The following is a 24,935-nucleotide window of genomic DNA, read 5'->3' as shown; positions in this document are numbered from 1 at the left end:
CAGCCGTCGCCTCCCCTCCCTTCCCCTCCCCCCGGGCAGGCGCTGCACCGAGGGAGCCGCCGCCAGCAGCAGCAGCGGCAGCAGCGCCGCCACCGCTTTTTCCCTCAGCAAGTTTCCCCCTCCCCTGGCTGCGTTTCCCTGCTCAGGCAGGGATCGCCCGGCCGCTCGCCCGCTCCCCCCCTTGCCCTGACTAATTGATTTGCCCCCCCTCGCCTCGCCCGCTCCCCCCGGCTGGCACAGGTCGCTGCCAAGCTGCGGCGCCCCGGGGGGGGGACTCCGCGCTCCCCGGCAGCAGGAGGGGAAAGCCGCCCCCCCCGCCCCGCCGATACTCCCCTCTCTCGCTACCCAGAAGGCCAGTGGAGAACCGCAATTACCATAAAGCTCCGTTCACTCCGCTCCGCCAAGCTGTCAAAAGCCCGGCGGCGGCGGCGCTGCCAGACATCGCTGCGAGCCTCCGCGGCGGGTCGCGCCGCGCTGCCACCCCCCGCCACCCCGATCGCCCCCGGCTGCTCCGCCGGGAGCCCCCGGCACCCCCGCCCTGCTCCCCCCGTGATCCCAGCGGCGCCCGGAATACCCCCCGGCGATGCTGCCCGCGCCCCCAGTCACACCCGCGGGCTCCGGGTTCCCCTCGTCGCGCAAAGGCATCCCCGCTCCCCCAGGACCTGCCCAGGGCTCGCGGCCGTCGTAACCCCCCGCAGGGGTCACACCACGAGCGGACCCCGCAGCCTCTCACGCTCGCGGAGGGGGGCGGGGGGTGTCGCCCCCCAACCCCGGGGCCCCTCTCTGGTCCCACCCGCCGCCCCCAACTTCGCGTGGTCCGCGGCTCGGCCGCGCTGATTTCCGCGCTTCCCTCCCGGTCCGCTTCTCGGAGCTCTGAATCGGGATGGGAAAAAAAGCCACTCGTTTGTCAACGTCTGCATTGCGGGGGGCGGGGGGGCCGAGGGGGACCTTATTAAAGCGCGTTTTCGCCTGATCCGGCTTTGGCAGCCCTTAACGCGCTTTTTACCCGGCGTGAGCAGTGTGGCAACCCGGGGTGGGGTCACGACTGAAGAGCCGTTTCCCTAGCTGGCATTTCTAAGGCTGCTTTAAGATTTCTGCCCGGATCGTGGAGCCCTTTAATCTACCCGGGTTGGTAGTTATCGGCCGCATCTATTTACTTTGGCAAGGCAACTTTTGGCTCGGCGAGCTCGACTCGTAAATTTCACGTTCATAACGCCCATCCCCGCTGATACTCCCAGGTTTGGTCCCGCAGAGCCCGCGGCGTGGAAGCTCCCGGGGCGGCCCCGGCCTCGGGGCCAGGCGGCTCTCGGCCCCACTGCTCCCCCGCACCTCCCGGCGCCTTCCCGGGGAAGCCGGAGTTCTGCCACCTCAGCGCCGCCGGCGCCGCATCCAGCCCTTCTCGCCGCCGCTCCGTGTGGGAGCGACTGCCAGCCAAACGCCAGGCGATTAACGCGGACAGTTTGCCCCGGGGGGGATTTTAATCGCCTCGTTCAGGACCCTGCGCGAGAAGGCTGCAGAGACGCTGTGAGCTGCCAAAGCTTCCCTCACCGAGGGCGCCGGAGCAGCACGCAGGGCGATGGGAATTCAACGCCAGAGCAGGACGGCCGGGGCTGCCTGCCTGCTCTGCGTATCTCTGAAGGTGGAAAAATGAGAGTTCTCCAAAGTTGTCCCTACTAAAGCTCCCCCTCCTCCCCCAAATCCAGAAGCTTATAATAGAGAACCTACGCTACGTCTGGGGAAACAAAAAAACCAAGAAAAAAAAAAAAATAATTAAAAAAAAAAAGTGGGGGTCGCCCAATGCTCGGGAAAAGGACACAGAGTCCAGAGAAAAGCACACACACCCCACACATACACACACGCATGTGACACGGGTCATGGCCAGAGGGTTGGTATTTCATGAAACTGCCATCACGGGCATTGGAGTTTCACTGCGTCTCTTAAAACTCAGTGAGTGAGACTCACTGAGTCTCTCCCGTCTCAAAGCAGAAGTGAAATATCCACCATCTGAAACCCGAACCAGCTCAGCTTCCTCGCAGGGGAGCCCTGGAAGTCGCCGGGGAAGCAGGGCTGCGGTCCCACCGTGCTGGCCGCCGGGGAGCACTGTCCCGAGGAGCGGCCGGGTTTGATCCTGGCGCGGAGGGCCACGCATCTGAAAAGGCTCCCACATGTTTTTTTAATCTCCAATAATAAGCAGAAGGACACCTGGCCTATTACGCCGTAAAGCTATTTTTTATAAAGATGTTTTAGGGCTAGACATTAAAAGTTATTAGACTGAACACACGTGAGTTACAGGCACACAGCTGGAGGGGAGGCCTCTGTTGGATTTTTTTTTTTTTCCCTTTCCTAGGAAAACCTCATTAAAATTGCTTCTTTCGATATGAAAGCAGAACTAGCGCGTTTCCTGGCGAGGTGGCCGCAGCCGCGGCTTCCCGGCTTCATTGATCTGGGCTTTGTCTCTCCCCACAGGTCTGGATCTGCGGTGCCAGCGGCCCGCACTTGTATCACAAAAGTCGCCCGCTTCCCTTCCCCCTGGCTGCGAAATCCGGATCACAAGCGTGTGCCTACAGCGTGGGGCTGGATGCTTGGGGCAGTGGTGGTTGTTTTTTTTTTTTTTTTTTTGTTTTTCACTAATGACTTAAAGTTATCTCGGGGTAAACTTGCTCCACTTTTATTTTTAACCGTAAACTTTCTTTGTGAACGCAGCTTCTTTCGTGGCGGGGACGAACAGACCCGCGCTTGTTCGCCTGTGTGCCTTTTTTGTTGCCCGGGTCCCCGAGCTTTGCAGCGGGAGGCTGGCGAACACATTGGGGCTTCAGTTCGCTCCTCCCGCGACCTGCCCCGGCCGGCTGCGCGCCCCGCCGCCTTCCCCAGCGCGGCTCCCAAGGGTACCGCCGAGCTAACCCCGGAAAATTCAAAGCATGCTCTTGCCTTGCGGATTACCGGGCGGCCTCCCCCCCTCCCACACGCCCCGGAGGGAGCTGACCCCCGGGTCAGGCCGCTGCACACTGCTCTCTCCCCGGGAGGGGAGGGGGGCTCCGCGCTGTCGCTGCTGTTGCGGCCGCCGAGGAGCCGGGCGAGGATGCGCTCGCAAAAACGGCTGCTCCCGATAATGCTAAGTACTTAACCTCCTCGTAAAGACAAATCCATTGTTAATGGCAGAATAGGCTTCTCGCAGGAGGCTTCCAAGTGGGATGGCTTTATGCCGGCTTTCATTTACCTCCAGCGCCGCCTCTAATTGGAAGCTTCCCCGCGCCCCCGGTCCGCGCACCTCAGAAAGTTGGGGGTTAAAGCGCAGGAGCGGCGAGGCCGGGCCCTGGCCCCTCCATGGCCCCGCTCCCCTGCTCACCAACCGGAGCACTCGAGTCCCTCGGGCACGGGGAAATGAGACAGAGGGGAGATGGGCGCTGCGAAGGTAAAATGAATTAATGCGAGCGAGGTGCTCAGACAGCCTGGTGATGAGTGCTAGGAAAAGCCTATAAATAACAGATCACTGTCCTAAGCTCTGAATTGCCCTGCTTGAGTGTGTCTTAAATCAGACCTTTATCATTGGTTATTGTAAGGCTGTTTTTAATGGAAGTGTAGAAATCTGAATAACAAAACAAGACAAGCCTCAATTGGCGTTATACAGGGTCTGCAGCGCTTTCAGACCTGACACGGCGTCAGCATATTGTTACACTGCCATGCAAACTCCTCGTGCAATCAAAGGGCTTTTGCATAGCAGAAGAACTATAATTTTACTTCGTAGTTCAGGGCTACTCCGTTGACAGGAGATCCATAATTTTCTTTCCGTCTCCCCAAAAGAGCCCGAAACGCGCTCGGTTCACGGACTATGCGCCGCTATCTTTCTTATGACAAATCGCTCCGGTTGCGTTTGCTTCGCTCCGCACCCCTTCCCTACTCCACGAAAGAGCGGAGATGCCCGCTGTCCTCCGGTCCCCGCTGTCCTCCGGTCCCCGCTGTCCTCCGGTCCCCGCTGGCCGGCCGCAGCGGACAGCCCGGCAGGGCCAGGCAGGCAAACACTCGCACTATCGGCCTGTCCCCAGCCGGGGAGCTCGGCCTGTCCCCAGCCGGGGAGCTCGGCCTGTCCCCAGCCGGGGAGCTCGGCCTGTCCCCAGCCGGGGAGCTCGCACCGCAGCCGAGGGAAGCGCTCGCCGGCCCGGGCAGAGCTCAGAGCTCACAGCGCCGAGCCTACCGGGACTCGATGCGTGGCCCGGGCCCCGGTGTGGGGAAGGAGGGCGGCAGCCCAGCTGCAAGGGGAGGGCAGGCTGGCTGCGAGCTGCCCCCTCCACCTCTCCCACTTGCATACCACGGCCATTTTGTGCGCTTGCGGCGCGCCCGTGTGCGTGTCCCCCACCCCCGCCCCGTCCCCTCGGGCTGCTGCGGGCGCTGCCCCGGGCGCAGGGGCCGGGCCGGGCCGGCGGCGGGGCCGGCGGGGCAGGCGGAGGTGAAAGGCGGGCGGCCCCGGCCGCTGCTGAGAGCGGCGAGATGCAGCCGCTAGGCAAGGCCCTGCAGGGGAGGGGGCGTGCGCCGCACAAGTCTGGAGAGGAGTAAAAATAGCGGCGGCGAGGTTGTCGCTCTCCTCGCCTCCCCCCAGCCCAGCGGGGGGCAGCGGTGGGGATCGGAGGGAGGGCGGCGTGGAGGGCTCAGCGGGCGAACGGGAACGGGAGCCACACAAAACCCCGGCCCGGCGGAAAGCGACGCGGGCGAGGTTGAGCCTTCGCCTTTGAAGGCGATGCGCGGGAGCTGGAGGCTACAAGCCCTTTTCCCGGTGGGGTCCCTGAGCCCCGCGAGGTTCGGGCTGCGGCCCGGCCCCGGCTCTCGGCGGCCTGGGGAGGAGCGGCAGCGAGCGGTGGCTTGGCGGAGGAACAGAAGCCACCGTGCTCCCGAGTTTAAACATAATACGGCGGCCGGGGGAACCGCCATGGTTTGAAGGTGTGTTTGTGCAGACTACAGCTTGTATGTTAATAATTGGATACAGTCGATGAATCACCTCCGTCCTCCTTCTGGTTTTGTTTTTGTGTTGTGTTTTGTTTCGAAGGGGGTGGGGAGTGAAAGCGAGGAGACGGTGGCTCGGCGCTGAATACCAATTCCGAGCCCGGGTTCATAAACACTGGGGTTATTCACTCCGCCCCAGAGGTGACAGCGGAGGCCTCCGCCGCCCTCCGCGCCCGCGCCCCGCGGGGCGGCCCCCGGGCTCGCCGGCGTGCCCAGCGGGATCTGCGGCCCGGCTGGAAGCCCGGCAGCGGCGGGTGGCTCGTCGGGGTGCATACATACGAAATGAGAGCCTGCAACATCAAAGCAGCAGCAGAGCGAGGGCAGGGAGGGGCTCTTCGGCGCGTACACGTGCGTACCTTTCCAGAGAAAAGCCCCTAATTTTTAAAATCGGACAACCCCCCCGCTCCCGCCCCTTCACTCGCATGGCAGACACGCGGAGAGATTCTTTAGTCCTGTACTTAACACTTCACAGTGTTTTTAGCAATTAAGGCGAGAGGGGGGTGGGTATAAAGATAAGCCACTTTTTCGCCCTGCAAGTGTGAAAGATAAGATAACAGTAAGCTGGGGCAAAACGTCTGCTTACAACCTCCCCCCAGCGATTCTGATCGGTCACCTCTTATCTCAGAAAATGTTCATTTCGAAAGCAGCTTCAAAAATCCAAGGGAAAATAAAAGTATTTTCCGTTCAGAAGTGCCATTTAAAACCCCGTCCTCACTTCATCTCTGTACACCGTCATTCCCCCGCGCCCCCCCGCCATCGCGGTACCCAAACAAGGGCAGCAGCCGCTTCATAGAGCGCCTCTCGGAAGCCAAATCACGCAGGTAATCAGAGGACCGAAACCTGTCAGGCGCCGAGATTAGCGGCTCCCCGCCGCTTCCCGGCCGTGCCCGCTCCCCGTCCCCGTCGCAGGCGGGGGCCGCGGCCCCTCGCTCGCTGCCCGCGGAGTGGGCAGAGAGCTGCGCTAGGGAAAGCCCCACGGGCTGAGGCGGGTGAGGCAAAGCGAGAGCCAGGCTGCCTTTCCCGGTGCGTTCGGCTGCAGCACCCCCGACGGCGACACTCCCCCAGCCCGGCCTGTCCCCAGCCCAGCTGCGGGATCCGCTGTGGGCGGCCGTGCTCGGCGTCGAGCCGGTTGTGACTCTGAGCCTCTGGGCCGCCCCCGCGCCCCGCTGCCCGGCAGGCACGGGCGGAGGCCGTGTGCGGGCAGGGTGCCCGGTGCGCACGGCGGGGCCCTGCCCTCTGCGGCACCGGGCACCGGGCAAGGCCCCGCCGCGCCCGCCCCGAGCCCGCGGGCAGGATGCGGGCGCTGTTCCGCCCCGACCCGGCGCGCCTGCCACGGCCGGGGTTTCGCGCTGCTTCCCAGTCCCCGGGGGCCTCCCCCTGGGCCCGGAGTTTCCCCCTCCAGTTCTTGAGTTGTCGCCACCTGCGATGAACTGAGATGTAGAGTAGAAAAGGCTTACGGACACCTTCCCGAGGCAAGGCGCGGCAGCACCGTGTCCTCGCTGCCCTGGGAAACCTCCACACGGGCCTCCACGTGAGGCAGCGGAGAGTGTGTGGAAAGGGGTGTGTGTGCGTCCCCTTGTCCCCCGGCAAAGACACACCGAGGGCACCGCACGGGAAACGTGATAGCAGCGACCCCGCGCTGCCCCAACGCGCTCAGGGCCGGAGCGGAGCCGGAGCCGGAGCGGCTCGGCGGGGAGCCAAGACGTGGGGGGGCTTCCCCTGGCTCGCCACACCCCCGATCTCCTCCTGCCGCCGTTCTCAGAAACCCGTCGGTGCCGTGCTCTCGAAGTGAGTGGGTCAGCTGCTGATGACAAGGGGAAAAAAGGAGAGAGCGAGCGAGCGAGCGAAAAAAAAAAAAAAAAAACTCCCTCCCAAACCCTAGCCTGGCGCGATTACTCATCCCCAGAGTTCCCCTAAGTCAGAGAAACTTGGCGAAGTCCCAAGGCCGAGCCGTTAACACGGTCTGAGGCTCCCCGGGCACCTTCCGCCGCGGGGCCGGGGCCGAGGGGGCCGGAGGCCAAGGCCATCGGGGAATGCGCGTCCCCATCCTCGGCGCTGTTCGCGCTCGACTTATTGTGGAGCGTTTTATCTTCACAGTCACATCGGCAGCTAACGAAGCTCGGCGGCTGCAGCCCACACGACTTTGGTTCTCTGCATTTATCCTTCAATAAAAGCCGATTCCTTTATTAGAAACAGGAGACGTGTCTCCTACCGCCCCTATCAAATCCCAACTGGCAAGGCGCAGCCGACACCTCCCCCTCAGCCCCCCCCCCGCCCGAGAGGGGCAGGCGGCACCACCCCGTGGCCTCCGCCCCCCTCCCGCCGGACCCCCCACCGCGAGCATCCCGCACTCCCCCGCTTCAGCCCCCCCACCAACAGGGGCAGCCCTCGTCCCCTTCCACCGGGGCGGCCAACGCCCCCTCCCCGTGACCCCTCCCGGGCAGGAGCGGCCGAGGCCAGCCGGCCCCTCCCGCCCCGAACAGCCCGCGCCGGCACGGGCAGCCGTCACCCCTCCCCTGCCAAATCAATCGCCCCCACCAGGCGCACCCACACGACTTTCGTTCCCCTGCATTTATCGTTCAATAAAAGTCGTTTCCTTTATTAGAAACAGAGGAGACGCTTCTCCCACCGCCCTCACCTCATGCCCCTTCCGCGGGCGCAGCCGGCGGCCCCCCTACCACGTCGCCCCCCGCCGAGCGCGGACCGCCCCACCCCCCTCGCTCCCACCATCGCCGCCCCCTAAAAATAACAATAACAGTAATAACAATAATAACAGCCGCCGTCCTCAGCAGTCGCGGCAGTCAGCACCCCCTCCACCGAGCTCAGCCCCCCTCCCCTTCCCTCTCAAATCCCCCATCGCTAGGCGCAGCCAACCGCCCCCCTCCCGCCCGCCTTTCCCCAGGCGCAGCCAACGACCCATCAAATCCCCTGGCCAGGCACGGCTCGGCCCCCGCCCGCCTCGCATCCCCCCCCGGGCACCGAGCAGGTCTGCGCGGCGGATGCTTGTGTGCGACTCCGATTGGAGCTGTCGCTCCACCGCTACCGGGCAGGGAATGTTTCCCCGGGCGCCGCCGGGAGAGCCGGTGCTCGGAGGATGCCAGCCCGCTTTGCTGTGCCGTGCCGTGCCCCGCCGTGCCGTGCCGTGCCCCGCCGTGCCGTGCCGTGCCCCTCCTCCGCGGCGCGGAGCGCCCGGCGGAAATCTCCCCGCTGAGGAGGGGCCGGGAGGGAGCGCACTCTGTATCGCATTAAATTAATCGCTCGGCTCCGGAGGAGGCAGGTGATTCTGCCAAACACAATGAGGGGTTTGAGCGCTGCGGAATAAAGCGCTGTTCATGGGGCCGTGGGCGGCGGTGCCCGGCTCCACCGCGGGATCGTCGGCTCCCGGGCGATCTCGGCGCTGCTCCCCGCCGCCGGCCCCAGTGCGGGGAGCTCCGGCTCGGCACACCCCACCCTCGCCCTCGGGATGGATAAAGGGAGGGCGCTGGGGGGGAAACGAGCAGCCGCCCTGGCAGCGGGGGAGCTGCCGTCCTTGGGGACGGGACGGGAAACGGGGGGCAGATGGGGCTGTAGGCAGCTTTCCCCACGCCCCGCCTAGCCCCCGCTGTGCGTCCCATCGGGGGCGGCCCATCGAGATGGGGGGAGCGAGAATCGGCCTCCCGAGAGGAACAGGGGCCGAGTGCCGGGGGCCGTGCGGGGAGCGCGGGGCCTCCGGGCGGCCTCCGGGCGGACGGTGCGGGGCGGGCGGCGCTGCCACGGCTCAGGCGGTGGCAGGCGTTGTTTTCCTCGGAGAGCGGAGGAGGAGGAGGAAATCTCCGGGTTTTTAATGAGGGGGTGCAGAAGGGCTGAGCGCTGGGATTACACGGCGCGGAGACAGAGCTGCGGGCTGTGTGTGCGCGCAGGGCTGGTAGTCTCCGCCCGTCTGCCTGCTAATCGCACGTTTTCCGCTGTTAAAAAGAAACCGAGACACTGTGGCCGAGCCCAGCGCTGTCTCTGTGACTGTGACATGAAAAGATGGCGCTCTCTCCCCTCCCCCAGCCTCCCTCTCGGTTTACACTTCCTCCCCAACAGCTTTTGCCTTCCAGTTTTTTAAAGCCCTCTTTGCTCCTTCCTTCCCCCCCTCTTCCCCGGCCGGATACCACCAGGTTCCCAGCCGGTCGGTGGGTCCCTCTGTTGCGACGATTTTTTCTTTTTTTTCCTTTACCTCGCTATTTTCGCCTCTCCCTTTTCTCGGAAACCTCGATCTCTTTATGTCTCGCTCTTTTGTGAACTTCAGCGGCAGTTTGCAGGAGGCGGGGGGGAGGGGGAAGGAAAAGCGGGGAGGGGGTTACCCCGTCGCTTCTGCCCCCCATCCGTGTCCTCCCGCTCCCCGGGGGCAGCGGGGGCAGGAAAGCGAGCCGGCTCTCGGTGTGGGGGTGTCGGGGCGGGCAGCAGGGAGGCTCAGGGAGGTGCCTGCCCGCGCCGGCGACCTGGTCACGCTGCCTGGTCGCCACGGGAGCGGTGGCCGGGGAGGCATCTCTGTCTGAGGAGTTTACCTGTCTGGAAACCTCCGCGCACCAAGGTGGTCCCGACTCACGGAGAGGGTCCACGGAACTGGCCGCGGCCCCGCTCTGAAGCAGAAGGGGCTACTCCGCCGCCTTCCACATCACTTCTTGCGTTCATCACCAGACCGCTCTAAGTGCTAAGTTTTTTTGTTGTGGGGTTTTTTTTGGTTGTTTTTTTTTTTTTATTTTTTAATTTCCTAAGCCTGCAAATTAAATTCAGCGCCGCTCTCCTATTTTAGTGTCTGTTATGTTAATTGCACTTAGCGCTGGGGCGCTGCTCGCCAGGGATGTTTGAAGGCCTCGGAGATTAACCGCAGGCTCTTTCTCGGACTTTCCTGAGGCAGCAGCAAGTTCAGAGGGGCTATCAGGGAGTCTTCAAGATCCCATGTGCTTTTGGGGAGTGCCGCTGCTGGCCGACACCTCTGAACTCGGGGCCAGCAACTCTCGGCTGGCAGGTCAGGCTGCCAGCAGCTCCCTGTGCACCCGCAGATCTATTTGCGTAAGGATTTGCATTGCGGGACGACAGGTATTTTTCTTCCCTGTGGATGGTAAAAATGCAAAATTAGCGTGACTGTTTCCAGGCAGAGAAGCCACGACTACGTGATCTCGCTGAACCTGTCGGTTGTGCTCTCTGGAGCAGCAGGGAAACCGGACACCTTTATCGGTGACCCCCGGAGCCGCTCTCTCGGGCGTTCGCTGTATTTATCACCATCTAACCCTAGCAGCCCCTGGGTGCCGTGTCACGGCTCCCTGCCCTGCCCGGGGATGTCCGTGCGGCTGGCTGTGCCCCGCGGTGTTACCCAGCCCCTCCGGGAAGGAGCAGGCGTGTGTGGCCTTCCCAGGCATGTCCCTTCTCCGGCGTCTACTTCATCTATTCGTTATCAGGGGACGGCGTGTGGAGTGACTGAGCCTAATAAGTTGTCCACTTGTTCATTTCAGGAGCATTGATTTCTGGTTCCAAGGCACTCTGTTCTAGCTCTGGCTACAGCTGCGGGGCATTTCGCAGCTGGTCTTTCGCCTAGACAAATATCAGCGAGAATGTGAGCGTTATTAGCCACATAAATAAATCATTAACGTGCACACAAATGTTATTTTAGCATAACTTCCAGGGAGAAAATATCCTGGCGGAGTAAGGCGGCCAGGCGTGCTGCGTTGGACCGGCCTCGTCGCGGGCTGCCCGGCAGCGGCGGGCGGGGGTCGGCGCCCCCCCGGCACGGAGAGGCTCGGCTCTCCGGCTCCCGATTGAACATTAACAGGGCCGGCCGGCGTGGCACGGCCGCAGGGCCTTGCTTCGCAGACCTTTGTCTGCTCTCCCGAGGCCGGGCGGGGACGCCGGGCGCTTTACTCCCCAAACGCGACGGCACTAATGGGATTACCGGCCGGCTGGGAAGCGCCGAGCCCGGCCCGGCCCGGCCGCTGCGCCTCGTTAGCGCGGAGCTCACGGCAGGAACGGGCCGCCGGCTCCCCCCGTGCCCCGGCGGCGAGCGGGGAGCGGCAGCCGCCGCCGCCCGGGCCGCGCTCGCCCTGCCCCGCGGAATCCCGCGGGTGCCAGTAAAGCCCTGCCTGGGAGCTCTGCCAAGGCGCTCTCGCTTTGATATTCCGCGCCACGGCCGCTCCTCCGCTTGCTCCTAATCACGCAAACGCGAGCTTGCCCCGGCACTCTCCATAATAAACACCGAGCGCGTTTCGCTGGGCGCCCAAAGTAAATACTGGATGGGAGAAGCGGGGCTGCGCTGGGAAGCTGAAATCTTCCACTTTTCCGCACTTAGCAACAGACTGAGGCGCCGTGCGCGCCCTCCCCGAGCCAGGCTCGCTGTGATTTACTTTCTGGTTGCAATGCAGATATTCACTTGTCAGTTCAAGGGCAGGACAGAAACTGTGCAAGCGGAGTCTTGTGAACGGAAATCTCCCATTTACGAGGTTCTGCTCCAGCACCAAAAGCCACCCTCCAGCACCTTTGTTCTGCATGCAGCTGCTTTTACACACACACACCCCCTCCACCCAGCCACATCACCATCCAACCCTTCTCCCGCGGCTCACTCCTCAGATGGATTCCCAGTTTTTTCCCGACTGACCCTGGGGAGGCGGTGGGGGGGAGCAAGGGGGAGGGAGCCCAGGAGAGGTTGATGATGAATGACAAGGCGAATGATAAGAGCCGAAGCGACAGCAAAAGCAAACAGAAGTGGTCTCTCGCAGGGCCCAGAACCGTCGGCGGCCACGGGAGTTGTGCCTGTGCCATGAGGGCAGGGTTGGCCTCCGCAGGCAGCCCGGCTTCTCCGGGGCGAGATAAACACATTTCGGTCACGTGGCGAGCCTATACGGTGCCATGCTCCTATTTGCCTTCCCCGCTCGCTTTTCGCTTTTCACAATAACATGCCATCCGCCAGCCAGCTCCGAGGCTAACCTCACCTCCCTGGCGCCCGGCCAGCCCGCCCGGGCCGGCCGTGCACGGAGAAGCCGCGACTCCCGCGGGGAGGTTGCACCCCGGCCTGGGGCTGGCAGCTGCCCAAGCCAGAGCTGGGGAAGCGTTCGGCCGCATCCCGGATTGGGGCTGGAACGGGAGCTGGCTGCACGGGGGCAAAGCAGAGGCCAGGAGTGGCCAAATCCCCAGGACGGGGCTCAGGAAGAGCGCGGTGTCCCCGCGGGGTGGAGTTTCACCCGGGGACCGCAGGTGCGGGGCGTATGCGGATGGTGCTGACTGCAGGGCGGGGGGAACCCCCGCATCTCCGTCAGGATCGTCCGGGAGTAGAATGGGCTCCGGAGAGAGGAGGAGGGAACGGGGCACCCGCGGCCACACGCCAGCTTTGCTGTTTTAAAATGGCTGAAAAGGGTGTCCCCGGGCATCCCCTTCCCGCTAGCAGCAGCGGCGAAGCCCGTGGCGCCGGCGGCAGCCCCGGTTCCGTACGGGAACAATGCCGCTGCCGGGGCCGGCCGGGGGCAGCGCCGCGGGGCCGGGGCTGCGGGCGGCGGGGGAGGCGTTCGGGGGGAGCGGGAGGCTGGAGCCGGCCGAGTGCCTCCCCGCCCCTCCCGGCGGAACGAGCGTGCCGTTTAATCCCTTTATCCCCGCTCGCTGGTGGCGGTGCGAGCCGCCGGGCCGGGAGCCACCCGCCCGCCGCCGGGGAGGCAGCGTGCTGGCTCGGCGCCGCAGATGTCGCCGGGTGGGAGCGGGGAGCCGATCCCCAGCGGCACCGCCTCCACGACGGCGGCAGCCCCCGGGGACACGGGCACCGCTCGGCCGCGCACCGGAGGAGCCCCCGAGGGTTTCCTGCCGTCGGGCACCGCAGCCGTGCCCCAGCGCTCCGCTCGGGGCCCGGCCACCCCCGAATCTCCCTCCCGGGGCAGCCCTCTCTTCTGTCCCCGCGGTGCACGGTCTGCAACCTCCCCTCCGTCCGCAGCCCCCGGGCGAGCGAGGAGCTGCCCTCGGTGAGGTGCCCAGGTTGCAGCCCGTGCTCCAAAATCCGGCAATTATGTAAATGCTCGGGACGCTTTCCCCTTTGATCTGAACTTCCTCGGAACGATCCCTTCTCATTACGGGGCATGAAAATGCCTTTCGGACTTGTAAAGTGAGCTGCAGAGCTCCTTTCATTCCCTTTTGTTACCCGCACCGGGCTCGTCTCTCCAGCCCCGCATTCCCCAAGCGCCGGGAAAGGACGGGAAGGGGCTCCCGGGGGAGGCGGCGGGACGTGGGAGCAGCCCGGGCCGCCGGTTGTCATGGCGAGGCCAAGCGTCTTCCCAAGTTATGTGCGACTAATGGGTTTGTGCCCCGCTCGGCTCCGGGTTCACCTTTCCCCCCGCTGCTCGGCTCCCCGCCGACCTCCCCGCCCGCGGCCCGGGAGCAGCGGCGGCGGCCCCCGCCCGTCCCTGGGACTCACCGCCCGCAGGGCAAACACCGCGGGGCTTACCAGCGCGGCCCGAGGGAGGCGGCTGAGGACTCCCGTCGAAGGGAGTGCAGTCCTCCAGCGACTTTAAACTCCATCTTCTGCTGCGCTCCTTACCACCTCTTGTTTCGGTTTTGATAACTGAGGCTAACGAGGCACTGAATGTATCAGAGCTTTAGAATGTCTACACAACGGTGGATATGGTTTTCAAGACTCCCAAGAGCCATAGCTTGGATTTTCTGTTATCTTATTTTCTCTCTTCTCTCTCTCTCTCTCTCTCTTTTTTTTTTTTTTTCCCTTTGAAAGGATATTAAGAAAGTTTATGCTGCCTTGAAAACTGTAAGAAAAACATTCTGACCATTTGCTGGAGGCCATTTTATGAAACCTCAAGGAGGTTAATAGCTTGCATAATGTCAGGAATACCACGTCTCTCCTTAATCCTTCTTCTCATTCTCTGCCATTTACTCAGACAAACCAGGAGCTCTGTAGGCCAAGCACTCCTGTGACAGACAATGGATTCCTACCTATCTGAGGGGCCTGCACCAGAAAACGGATGGACTTCTTCCCTGCTCGGCTCACACACGCTGCTGAGAGAAAACCTGCAATGTGTCTCTGAGACTAAGGGACATGAAAGAGGAGACAGCGAAAGGAGCCCATCCTAAGTATGGAGATTGCTTTTTCATTTTGCTGGAATTTGCTATTTCATCTAGAGAAGCACTGGTAGATGTGGCATGAATGAAATTGCGCTGCTGCGAAACAAAGCTGAGCAAACGGGAGAAGGAGAATTATTTGAACTGTTTCTAAAATGTTGTCATGTTTGTTAACAGCTGCTTAACTCCAGTGTCTAACAAGCTCTTGGAAAATAAGTTTATTAATAAAAAAAAGAAAAAGGCAATGCCCCTGCTTGCTTACAATTAAATGATGACAGCTTATAATGCATTCCTTTGAGACCTCCAGTAATATCAGGACTCAGGGGACTGGAAATACCTAATTCATAGATTTTTTTAAACCAAGAATGGACTGTTATGATCAGCTGGTCTGACCTGCCACATATCATGGGCCAGTGAATTTCAGCCAGACGTTCTTGTATCAGACTCATAAATTTTGCCTGAGCTTTTAACCTGGCATCCAATCTTGCTCTGAAGACTTTTAAGTAACAGGAAAAAACACTGCTTGCCTCAGTTGTTCCAGTGATTATGTCCCCTCACTGTTTTTTTTTTTTTAAAAGTACCTATTTCTGCTCAGAATTCATAGAGCTTCATTTTCCAACGTAGGATCTCATTATGCCTTTGTCTGCCACATTAAAGAGATCTTGACTATCAGAAATCTCCCCATAGAGACACTTAGGGCACTTAAAGACTATGATCAAACCAAGTCATAGCCTCCTCTTGGATAAATTAATAGATGGGATTTCTTTAGTCTTTTGCAATAAGATGCGATTCCCAGACCTTGAATCACTCTTCTAGCTCTCTTCTGATCCCATATTAATTTGCCAATGCACTTTTAACATGCAAACACCACAACAGAGCCGGACACAGTATTGCAGCAGCAGCCTCATTCATGTCGGAAGCACTGATGGCATCATTAAGTTTACTTGTTTAAAACAGTATGCAGATTACTTTTATAGATAGCATTAGCAATACTGACTTTATTAAAACCCCATTTAAAAAGTCACCTGTCTTCATTCAGACTAGTGTTGTTCATCAAAATCACAGTGCTGAGCATCGCTTGACCGAAGTGCAGAGCTGGCTTAGTTTTTCTGGCTGGGGCTTTTTCAGTGCTCCATCAGCCCCAGCCTTCAGTAGGGCTTCATATATTTTTCTTTTGTTTGTAAGAAGCAACTGCTGCATATTATCACAATGGCATTAGCCCTGGATGTACAGCAGCAGAGAAGCATGGACAGAGCTTCACTACACCGTTCCCTCTTTCCCCTGCTCCTCTCTTGCCGTACCAAAGCCCTCATTAAGTTGCTCCAAGACTCAGGGTAGTTCAGTCCTTTCAGTGCCCCGGTGATGGAGCTTGGTTTTGGGACACTCCTCCTCAGACAGCTTGCAGAGAGATTCCATGAGGGCTTTTTCAACTGTGTCAAAGGGTCTGTGTTCACACCTCAGCCCATTGCCCATCCACCTTCTCATGAACATCTGCTCCAAAAGATGGATATTAAGCATGGTAGGGCTGTGACGTTGCATCGGGTGCTGCAAGCCTGGACTTTGTTCTGCGTGAGAGGTGGCTTGAGTTGAAGCCAAAATGCCCTGGATTATTAGGGTGAGACGAGCTCCCAAAAAACCTCAATAGTAGATGGGACTGCATTGTGCTGGACTTTGTACAGCAAGGATGAAATAGTCTGACCCAACAACATCTTTTCATATTATTTATATCCTCAAAAGCAGAAAATCAAGTAGGATAGACACATTCTAGGAAATGGCTGAGCCTCAGCTTCATACACTATCTGTGCTTCCTAGCAGGAGTCACACCTGAGCAACACTCCTTTATTTATTTTCCTCACAAATTATAGGTCTTTTTTCATGGTTCCAGTTCAGGTTGGTCATGGTCACGCATCAGACCAAAGGTGCTTTTCCTACCAAGGGCAATCAGACTGGCATCTTCTAGCTCACTTGGTCTCCCAGTGAGCTTAGTGGGCCTGCACCATGGTCCCCTCCCACTGGGAAAGTAACTGGGACCTGCCCAGGAGAGCTGGTCCCCATACAGGAGTGATTCTCCATTTGCGCAGAGCCACTTATTCTGCCACTACATCTGGGAATGCGGTGGCAGAGCGTAAAGCCAGTGTAACTACGTTTTTCATGCTAAGTGATGAAGTTCACATTACATTAGAGAACCTTGAGGCTGCTACCTGTCAAGGCCCAGCCTGCATAAACCAACACCAGGACAGGGACAGCACGGGATCAAGGGTTAAGTTTCTTCTATGCTTTTGTCCCATCTCACATTTTGCACTATGCAGTTGCACCGCATCTGCCCCTTTAATCATAAATTATCCATAAGCCTAAATTATTTTTCCCATGACACATAGCACAGCCTTCAAGTCCTACTAGTAGCAGCCCTCCCTTCGTTTATACTTTCCACGTGCCCTCGTTTTACTATGAGTCAGACACACTTGCCCTCTCTTCCTATGACTTACACTTTCCTACCTCAGAGGACACATATATCAGAAGACACATCTGATGGCCCAGTTTATGGATATCCTCTCATACAATGAGCATTACTCCTTTCCAGAACCACTGCTAGATAGCCATTGGGTTCAAATCAAACTCTCCATTAGACCTGACTATGAAAAAGCGAGCACAGAGAAGTCACCTTTGTTATAACAAAACACCCTTGAGTTGCACTTAATTCTAGTAAGCAGCACATTATCCTCACTTGCTGTACAAAAATGTGATTTATAATTTTAAAAAGCAATAATCATTCAAACCATCAGACCTGCAGCTTTGAGGCACTGCATACTGCAGGATGGGATTGCTTCTCTTCTGTCTAATTTACCTGCAAGCACACGTCGCCCAGCCACTCATGACATCCTGCACTTGCTCCTTTGCCAGGCTGTTGCAGCCAACAGTATCTGGGTCTGAGCAACTCTTTTGGGGTCTGCTCCCCTCCAGCTTTCTTAGGGGTTTGCCAGTGGTTTTCGTGGAGAGCAGAACGAGGCTGTATGTGTAAAAACCAATGTTGACATTTCCTTGTTTAAATATCATACATCAGAGGGGGGTCACGAGAGCCAAGGCCACCAGAAAGGGTTCCCCCACAAGCTATTATTTCCTTTTAAAAGCACCAGGGACCCAGCAGTCTCAGTGGGGCCTCACACCCCCTTGTCTGCCCTTCTCTGTGAGCTGGCTGACTGCTCCCGGTGCCACTTAGCAAATACAGATGTTCAGGTCTTTTTCTTTCACCACGGGCCTCACTTGTCCCTGTGCAGAGGTCTGCTACTAAATGAATGCAACGTTTAAGCCCTGTTTTCAAGGCCATGCAAAATACACACTCCATCCACGCTCACCTCACTTTTTGCTTGCAAAAAATCTACAGTGCTTTCCTATCAAATTTGAAACAAATGGCATTCAAACTTATTTTAAAAATTAATTGAACCAATACATCAACAACTTTCATGTTTTCAGAGCCTGCATGGCCCTCGCCTGGGAAATTAGAACTGCAGGAGGGTAATTCTGCATTTAAATCAATGGAACTCTCTTTCCTGACAAGGTTGCCTTCACACTAAGCCAAGCAGTTCTACCAGGGTTCCAAAAAAGGGAGACCATTAGGTGTCCTGCACCTATGGCACACCTGTTCTCCCTGCCAGGAGAGTTTCCTGGGAAGCTGTGGAAGTATAATCCTCACATCAGCACCGTATGGGAAAATGATGCTGGGGAGTCCTTCTGCACCCTGTACCCTAGCTCCTTTCTCTTCCTGTTCATCCAAGCAACACCTCACCTGCTGTGCCTTATTCCATGCATTTTTCCCCATTCCTAATGTGGGAGTGTCATGCTGAGAGTGAGCAGGCTGTCAAGGTGATATCAGATGCTGAGCTAGGAACTGCTCAGAAAAAGGAGCAGAGAAAGTGATGGAAGCCATGCCCTTTCCCAGAGAGGGAACGGCTGCAGGATTTATCTTTTTATCTAAACCCCTGAACAGATTTGCTGCCAAAAGAAAGATAATCCACATTATGTAGAAACACAATTATATTCACATGAACACACACACACAAATACACACTGTTCCCTTCTAACCACAGGACACAGACTTTAGGAGTGGTGGCCTTGGTGAGACGTTGCAAAGGAGCCCATGACTAAGTTCAGGAGCTCACCTGCCTCCCTGCACCACCATCAAAGCACTCGTGGTCATCTGCCTCTATAGACTTTAGAGATTTTCTTCCATTTTTGGGGCAGGCAGGAGCAATCTGTCTTCTGTGCCTACAGAGTGCCCAGCACTCAAAAGTTCCTGGCATATAACACAACATTTGTGAACGTGGAAAGATGAAATACTACTCAAATTTAGCATATATTGATCCCCCTATTTATGTCAATGTGTCCTGAGTCTTACTCTAGTCCAAAACCTCTCCTTACTGTTTTATATTTTCATAATAGGAACAGTACATTAGATGGTGCAAGGCAGAGTCCACCCCACAAAAACAAGACGGGCGGCATAAACAGTGTTTCTAAGAATATGAAGGTATAATTTAGGCGGTCTTGTAGTGGTCTTTAAGAATTTTCAATGACAAAGGACGTTTGAAATAATTTTTCCCCTTCTCAGAAGTGTTCTGAGGGTGGTGATATGTCAAAACAGTGAAAAAGAGAGACAAGACTTGACGAACTGTAACTGGGAGAACATCAAAGGTGTAAGCCTGGCTGCAAGACTGGCTGCAGGCTGGTGGGGATTGGGTGCCTGCAGCCTGCTGCTTCTTGCAGAATTAAGACAGGCAGCAAAGCTCTGGGGATATAAGAGGGGCCTGAGGTGTACCTGTGTTCCAAACTGAAGAAGCTTGCATACCTTTTGGTGTACCAGCCAACTGCTCCAAGCCCCTGGGGTTTGCCCATTCTGCTTCAGTAATGTTCTCCACTGCTTTGTTTCTGAGGCTTAGCCATCACCACATAACAGCACTTCCATGGAGATTTTAAAATGCCTTTGGAGCACAAGGGGACAGCAGTGGGAAGGCTATCAGAACCACCTTGGTCTGAGATGCTGGGACTTGGATCCATCCAGGCATTAATTCAGTGAAAGCCAGCCAGGATCAGGCTGAAAGTGGCATAATGCACTGTTGGAAAAAAAATCCACATAGCTTCAAGTACACACAAACCATTTTCTATGGGACCTTGGAGTGCTTTACAAGAGCGCTCAAGGGACCAGGTGACTTTAAGCACGGTGAATTTCAGCTGCATAACCAAGGCTTAACACTGTGACCACGGCCCTCCCTGAGGTAGGGATGGACTGCAAAGGCCAGGCCAAAAAGTTGGAAAGGATTGCTTTCCTTTTTCACTGCTACTGTCTGTTTTTCCATCTTCTTGTTATGCATACTGCTTGAAAGGTGATGTATGTTACCGTCACAACACAAGGCTGTGTTTTCTCTCCCTTCTAAATGCTGGATGTACCAGTCAGAGAGCAGCTCCATGCAGAACCTACAGGGACATGTGGAGACCCTGGGGCTGTTTTTGCCAACTGCTCTTCAGGTTGCTCAAAAGTTTCAGTCCTGCCTTCAGATAGTGAACAACAAGGCTCAGGGCTAGGAATAGTGATGGTATATAATACCTATGCAATACCTCTCCCCTCACATGGCAGGGATGAGTCAACTACACCCAAACCCCATCAGGCCCCTGGGAAATAAGTTTTAGTATTCGTTTGCCACAAATCTTGTCTGAAATATGGAAGAAGGGCCTTGTCTCAATCCAGCCTGAAAGACTTGCATAGACACACATATATCTACTGTTGTCTCATTCTTGCTTTCTTCTTTCAGGTGCTTCCTTGGCATGGGAGAGGGTATCCCCAAGCCCTCATTCACACATACTTACGGGAATGCTTCCCAACCACAGTTTATATTCAGTTTTCCCCAAACAAGAGTTACTCTGATATCTTCATACACATACACACACATTCACAGAGGGATCTTTCTGAATGCCATATGCATCATCTTTTGCTCTCCTGCTCCCAGGCAGACCAGGGCTCAGCCTGCCCAGGCATGTGCCACACCACACCTCTTCCCCATGGTCTGCCCAGAGTCCATCCCCATTTCCTTCACCTTCCGCTGTGCCAACACCAGCCGCTTCTGGAGGACCAGAGCAACTGCTCTGGTGCAACAAGGGCACGTGAATCATTTATCTAGCTCTGTGCTGTGCTCCAGCAGGATTGGCACAGTGCTCTTGCTCCTGCTCCTCAAGCAGTGCTCAGAGGTACAGGGCAGGTTACAGATTTTTGCCTGTCTCTGATTTCTGGGCTCAGCAGCAGAACCTCTCCTTGCAGGGCTGCACAGGCAGCTGGTTTGTTGCAGTGCCCTTTTGCTTCTTCTGCCGTCGCTGATACATTAAAACTTCCTCCAAAGGCCAGGGGGGTGGAGGGGAGCAGAGGGAGAAGGCGGAGGTCGGTGGGACAGCCACCGGGGATGGGAATGGCTCCAGGGTGCTGGTGAGCAGCGTGAAGGCAGCTGGTCAGCTCTGCAAGCACACGGCAGTCGGGAGCAGGGGGCGCGGGCTGGGAGGTGTCACTTGCTTGACCTGGGGGCCGGGGCCATCACCGGGGGACAGAGCGGCTCCCGTCGGGCTCCCAGGGGCAGGGACATAGCTCGGACACCGCTCCCAGCCCCACGCCGTGCTGCACATCCTCTCGGGGACCCGGCCACGTCTCACCGGGATGTCTCTTGGCGCCGCAGTCCTCCCGGCTAGCTTAGCCCGGGGGACACCCGGAGAAGCCGTGTCCCGCTGCTGCCATCCCTGGCCCGTTCCTGCCCTGCCTGCCTCGCCCTGGGCTACGACGTGGTGCTGGCCCCGGGAACTGTTTTCCGAGCTGAGAAACGTGGCCTACATCAGCCCGAGCCAAAACTCCGGCCGTGCAAGTCATCTCTGTCCTGGGAAGAGCCTGCGATATCCTGGCTGCCTGGGGGTAGCAGGGAGCTCCAGAAAATACCGAGTGCGTGCTTGGACTGCATCAAAGGTATTTATTTTGATTGTCCCTTGGCTATAACTTTCATCGTTCGCCTTTGTTTTATAGCTGCTCAAGTTTACTTGCAGAATTAAGACAGATTTGGGGGGGAGGGGGAGGAAGGGGGTAGGAAGCCTTTGTTCTCCGGAGTGTGCTTGTCTTACTTTTGCATCATGTGGCCCGAGCGGCACACACACACATCCCCCCCGCCCCGACCGTATTTACTCTATCTCGAGTGAGTCCTTTGAAGGAGAGGGCAGAGTCGTCGTTAACCCCCTGCGTGCCTGCTGGGCCCTCCTCCGGCAGAGCCCGCCTGTGGCGGGGCCGCAGCCGCTCCTGAATCCCAGAGCCACGGGTGTCGCTTTGCCGGACGGCATCCGTCGTGGGTCTGTCCCCCCAGGAAAAGCCCACAGCGGCCATCCCGTGGCGGTCTCCGCTCCGGCAGCGCTCATGGAGATCCAGCGGCGGTGGGCCTCTCGGAGAGAGCCCGGGGATACCCCCTTGATCACTAGCAGACTGGGCTGCTTACACGAGGCTGGAGATGCCTACAAACTCGAAACAGCTGCCGGGCTTTGCTCTGGCCTGACTGCTAAAATACGCCGATCTCCTTTTAATCTGTTTCATATTCACAAATTAAGCACTTAGCCTAGGTAATAAATCATGAGGCAGTTTACGAGGCTAGCAGGAGACAAACAAGTGGAAAGGGAAAACAATCGCCTAAAAGTAGATTCCGTATAACTGAAAATATAACTCGGAAATGTAACAAATGTAACTCGGAAAACATAGTCCGCGCTCCCCGGAGCGGCGGCGGAGCCCCGCGGCCCCGGCAGAGCCCCGCGGCCCCGGCAGAGCCCCGCGGCCCCGGCAGAGCCCCGCGGCCGGCGGGGGGGCCGCACCGGGACCGGCTGAGCCCGCACTTGGCGCAGCGAGGCTCCCTCGCACCCCGGGCTCCGGCCTTTGTCTCCCCGGGTACCGGCTCCCAGCACCGGCTCCACCTGGGAGAGACTCCCGCGGCAGTCGGCCTGGAAATAATGACTCGAGCTGGCTATAATCTCCTCTTGCACACACGCACACCGGCTCCTGGCTGGGGCGGGGGGAGGAAAGTGATGACGGAAAAAAATAAAGTCCGGGATCGCCTCACGCCGAGCCGCTCGCAGGCGCCCGCGTAGGATGTGGCACTCGCCGGTGTCCCCGGGCAAGGCGGCCCCGAGAGGTGCCAGGGGGCTCCGGAGCGCACGCTCCCGGCCGCGGGGGAGAGCAGCAGCTGCAAAGTAGCGCCTTGGCTACCGGAGCTGTCCCCTGCTCCTCCTTCCGGGATGGCCGGTTCAGGGGGGCACCGCGGCCGGCGAGGGACCCACGCCCCCCCGGTCCCCATCTGGGGCCAGTGTCACCACCCATGGGCGTCGCGGGGCGGGGGACGGGGCTCCGGTGGGCAGGTCCCAGCCCCTCGGCTCCCGCGGCTGGAAAGGGGAACCGGGAGGCGGGCGAGGCTGCAGAAGTGCCGGCCGGGCGCTGGCAGCGGGGGCCGGGGCACCGCTGCCCGCGGCGGCAAGCCGGGACTCCCCGGCGCTTTGCCCAGAGGCTCTTCCCGGGAGAGCCGCCAGCCGCTCCGGGGCACGGAGCCGAAGTCCCCAAGACAAAAGATCCGACGCTAAGACCCCTCCTGGCAAAGTCGCAGCGTGCCGAAAGTATTTCACCAGAGAGTTTTCCCCCTCCCCCGGTGGAGCTCCGTGCCGGGCCGGTGGCGCCGGGCCGGGGCAGCGGGGCCGCAGCGCTTGCGGGAGGGGGAGCGAGCAGGGGAGGGCGGCGGGGCTGCTGTGTGGGGGACGGTCGGGAACATCCCCCGGGAGAGGTGAGGGGGGAGTGGAGCCGTGATTTAAAGGAACTCCCGCGAAAGGGAGCGACACAGACCTGCGGCCGTCCACCGAATCCGATCTGCCGAGCTGTGGGTGCGAAGAGGCGCTGTCAGGGGCTATTTATCTCTCGCCGGAGCGGCGGCTCCGGTCCCCGCATCGCCCGCCGGTAACAATGGCAGCGGCCGGCGGCTTTCCACGCGCCTGGGCGGCGGAATGGATGGCGGAAGATGCCGCCGCGCTCCGCTCACACGGGCTCGTTCATGCATCCCTCTTGGCCAGAGCCTCTCGCTACTGCCGCTCCGCCGAGAGCTCTGGCCCGCTCCCCCCACCCCCCCGCTCCTCCACCCACCCCCCACAGCCCGCCCTTCCCCAATTTTCCATTTTCAGGACTTTGGCACGGAGCCAGACGTGTCAGGAGGGGATGAAACTTGACACAGAGATCTCAACCCAGAGCGATTTCCTCCTACCCCCGCCCTTCCCACCTCCCCCGCCCCCAGCCCCTAAGTTAACTTGAAGATAGTTTGGCCATATTTCAGTTTGAAAAGAAGGGGAAATTGCAGGTCACTGGTGCATGGTCGGGCCGGGTGTATTTTTTTAATTTAAAACGGTAGACATCGAGGCCTGAAAAGCATCTGCAGCCCGTGCACTTTAACTGCTCCTCCCGGCCGCGGCGCGGTTAACCCCTGTGTGCCTCGGCCGCCTGCCCAGCTCTGCCGGCGTCCCCTGCCCGGAGGGACTTCGGGCCCGTTCGGGCGGCTGGCCCGGCTGCGGAGGGCGGCCGGGGCGCAGGAACCGAGCTCCTCGCCTGCCTCCCCCTCCCCGCCCCCTTCGCCACCAACCATCGGGGCTGGGTCGTACCCGCCGGCAGGATGAGGCCCTCGGCGCGGAAGGGCGGCCAAGCGGCAAGGAGCTCGCCGAGGGGATCCCCCCGCCGCTCCCCGCTCCCTCCGCCTCCGTCTCCGCCCTCGGGCGGACGAGGCAGCGCTCCCCGCGGTGCCCCCGCAGGGCCCCGGGCAATGGGAGGGGATGCTCGGCTGCTCCTCTCGCCCTCAGCCGGACCCCTCGGTCCGGGACACAGCGGAGGGCTTCCCTCGCCCCTGGCCAGCTGGGCACGCTGATAAGGGCGAGCTCTAAGGGGGGGTTGGAGGGTGGGGAGGGGGGACGGAGCCGGAATGAGGGAGGGAAAACTCCCGAAACGAGGAGAGCAGGGAGCGAAGCCCGAGCTAACTCCGGGGAGGATGCCTCAGCACTTTCTCTATTATGCATTTCCAGCACAAGGAAAGCTAATTCCTCCGCTGAGGGCCTCAATCAGGCATTTATTTGACACTCATGATGCATGAACGGCTAAACACTAGTCTAAGCGGAGGATCAGCCGCTGGTTTATAGCTCGCAAGGTTTTTTTTGATGCAGGTGAATTATGTTGATCTCTGAATGCCTCGTATTCCTGGTGGCGGCCGGGGGCGGGGGGGCGAGAAGGGGAGGAGAGAAAAAGAAAACAAGAAGGGGAGAAAGAGGGGGGAATGAACTTCTTCAAGCTCCTCTACCGCACACCCGGGAAACAATTTGGCCGGGAGTTTTGGCTGGCACCCCTCCTCACGGCTCTCTCCTGACTCCCAGTCTTGCCCTGCTGTTCCCGCTCGCTCTGCACGCTACCATGCAGGCCCGGCTGAGCCCTCAGACACTGCGGCCGGGCCGAAGTAGCGTGGAGTGGGGAGAGTCACGGAGGCAACGTGGAGGGGGGAGAAGAGGAGGAGGAGAGAAACCATATGGAGCAGGAGGGAGGGAGGCGACATGGAACGAGCGAGCAGGGGAAGCGGGAGAAGCCGGGTGGGCGCCCCGGCCCGGGGCCCTGGGGCCTGTGGGGCCTGTGGGGCCTGTGGGGCTCGGCGGAGCGTCGGCCAGGCCCTGCTGCCTTCCCTCCCTCCCTCCCTCAGGGCTGCACTTTCTCTCCATCTCCCCCGCACTCTCCAGGGTACTGCCCTTTATTCCCCTCACCTCCCTCCCCGGAGAATTTATTTTTAATTTTTTTTTCCCTC

At 59.2% G+C, this 24,935-nt stretch overlaps 1 protein-coding gene across 6 annotated transcripts in view; it reads right to left on the bottom strand.

Annotated features, from left to right (window-relative positions):
• BCOR (BCL6 corepressor) overlaps positions 1-23,234 on the bottom strand; it is an 83,272-nt gene extending 60,038 nt beyond the window's left edge. For 3 of the 6 annotated variants that reach the window (XM_086879714.1, XM_086879729.1, XM_086879740.1), the window contains exon 1: positions 22,955-23,234. The gene's annotated coding sequence lies outside the window, so the exon portion shown is untranslated. The remainder of the gene's footprint in view (positions 1-22,954) is intronic. The other 3 variants (XM_086879734.1, XM_086879708.1, XM_086879723.1) reach the window with 3 other exon arrangements.
• Between the last annotated feature and the right edge of the window lie 1,701 nt (positions 23,235-24,935).

The sequence above is a fragment of the Cyanistes caeruleus genome, chromosome 3, assembly GCF_971803275.1.
Source record: "Cyanistes caeruleus chromosome 3, bCyaCae1.hap1.1, whole genome shotgun sequence".
NCBI lineage: Eukaryota > Metazoa > Chordata > Aves > Passeriformes > Paridae > Cyanistes > Cyanistes caeruleus.
Note: the sequence above shows the minus strand (reverse complement) of the source record. Positions and strands in the feature narration are given on the sequence as shown.